The 2,449-nt window shown below is 42.8% G+C and overlaps 1 non-coding gene across 1 annotated transcript; it reads left to right on the plus strand.

Annotated features, from left to right (window-relative positions):
* The first annotated feature begins 2,121 nt into the window (after positions 1 to 2,121).
* Positions 2,122 to 2,195, plus strand: TRNAN-GUU (transfer RNA asparagine (anticodon GUU)). The gene has a single exon. It is a non-coding gene; the product is annotated as a tRNA-Asn (tRNA).
* The last annotated feature ends 254 nt before the right edge of the window (positions 2,196 to 2,449 follow it).

A 2,449-nucleotide genomic window follows, 5' to 3' on the forward strand; every position in this document is an offset into this window, starting at 1 on the left:
CTCCTCTTGATTTCTTGCCTTCATTCCCACTGCACCCCCCTCTTTCCCCTGCCATGGGTTGTTTTATTAACTAGACTGCAAACGGGACTGTATGACTTTAATCTTCTGCAGCAAAATGAATAAATAAGAAAATATTATAGCACTTTTGCTTAAACACTTAAATCAGTTTACATACTGTATTCCAGCTACCCCGACAATAACCCTGTAAGAGAGGCAAGTATTATTGTTTATATATTGTGGTGTATGTTTGTGTATTTGGTGGGTGAGACCTGCCTAAGGCCAGTTAATGATCTCATGCAGTGAAACAATGAACTGTGCCCACTCAGATCTGGCTTCCTAGCTACCCTTTTCTTATTGCACATAAAAGCAAAAGCAGTGACATTGACATTGCTCCCTCTGCTGGGGGGCTTATATGTCTCTCATCCATCAGTCTGATCGTGGACCTTACCTACATAAATCACAGAAGCAGACTGGTAAAGGTGCCTTCGCTTTGGGAGACACCAAAGAATTACAAGGACGGACATTTTTTTACCCACTGTTTGGCAGACCAATGCAGATTGCCATAAAATTACAGGGGATGGGGATTTTTTTTTAAAGCCGTTAGGCTACACACCACAATTTCCTTGAAATGCCAGGACATTAATTCAAGTTTATAGTTCTGTAATCACTGTAACGCCATGGCAGGGAGGGGGTATCCAAAAGCCCTGCTGGCTGCTAAATAAGTGGCAAGTATTCAATGCACAAGGTGAACTAGCCTTGCATAGAATATAGCCAGAAGTTCTGTCCCTGGTAATAAATACGATGGAGAAATCCCTGAGCCTTCTGACATTTGTTGTTGTTAGTATTGGTGGGGTTATGAAGAACTATGAGGGTCAACAATGTCCACAGAACACACTTTAGGCTTTCTTTAGGTTCTTTAATGCTAGTAACTTGCTGCGTTATGAGCAATGACATTTAGGAGTCTACCCGTCTTAACTCAGGCACGCACAGCTTGTGACCCACCATGCTGAACACAGCTCACCAATCATATAGGGCAGCTTGCTATAGCTCAGTAGACATTTTGTTGCCTGCCTTGGACTGCAAAAACAGGTTGTAAAACACTGGAAATGGGTTTTGCAGGGACCTTCACCCATTCTGCAGTGATTCCCCTCGAGTGCTGTCTGTTTGTCCAGCAGCTAGTGAGGTCGCAATTGAACAGGAGTCGGCAGTTACAGCTCCTCCTTACTGCTTCACCTCTTTGCCCAGAGTGCCAACAGATAAGCAAGCCAACAGCCGCTGGCAAGGAGGAAGAGCAGCAGTTCTTACCACCTTCCAGAGGGAGGAGTATTAACATATGCCCATGTGTTATCAAGATCTGTAATTTCTAAACATGTGATTTCAAGGACATTGGGCCTTTAGTCACAAAATGCCATGGCGATGTTGTTTTGCACAATTTACAGAGGAAAATATGTATGGAAAGACACTCAATTGGGTTTGCATATGTTTTACAAAACAGAGAAACAGCTAGCATATACAGCTATATATGCAAAGGCTTCTCAGATACTAGCCTAACTGGACCAACAGCTTGATTGGCTAGTTGTATGGATAACAGTAAAGAGAGAAAAATGGAGGTGGGGAAGATGCCAGGAATCTCACAGGCTAAAATGCAGGCCAAAGTGTTAAGTTGTGGGTGAACATATCAGACGACACAGCGATTCTTCAAACAACTCTTGTTTATTCACAGGCCAGAACAGAACTGAACTGAAGGGTTCAGCCAACTTGCTTATATAGAGCTGAACTCCAAAGCAACAGTAACAACTTTCTGTAACTATCCAATCACTGAATGTCACTTTCAATTCCTTATTTGCATATGTGGACCTGAGTGAAAACTATCTACAGTATCCCCCTGCTGGCCCAGGGTGAAAACATCAGTACATAACACCGAGAGCAACAAGGCAAATTGAACTGTAAATGGCTTGCCTTTCAGCCATGTGTGGGAAGAGGGCATGATCAGAAAAATAAGGGAGACAGGGGCAAAGAGGAATGGAAATCAGTACTGAAGCGGCAATAATTACCTTTCCCAAAGCAGGGGGAAGGAGCAGAAACAGTCTCTTAGGTATTCGCTATCGTCTCAGAGCCTATTCCTGGGATAGCTCAGTTGGTAGAGCATGAGACTGTTAATCTCAGGGCTGTGGGTTCGAGCCCCACTTTGGGAAAACGATTCCTACATTGTAGGGTGTTAGACTAGATGACTCTTGTGGTCCCTTCCAACTCCACAGTTCTATGATTCTAACTGATTAGGAATGCATACTTCTAGGCTCATTACTGTAGAATAATAGCCATGCTACATAAATATATCTGTCTTATATAGTACATGCACCATAACCTATGCTTCTTGGTTTGGTGATGTCTCACATGGGAAATTTATTAATCTAAACCATTATTTAACCCAACACGAAAAGAAAACAAC

Source organism: Podarcis muralis, chromosome 17 (genome assembly GCF_964188315.1).
Source record: "Podarcis muralis chromosome 17, rPodMur119.hap1.1, whole genome shotgun sequence".
In the NCBI taxonomy this organism is placed as follows: Eukaryota; Metazoa; Chordata; class Lepidosauria; order Squamata; family Lacertidae; genus Podarcis; species Podarcis muralis.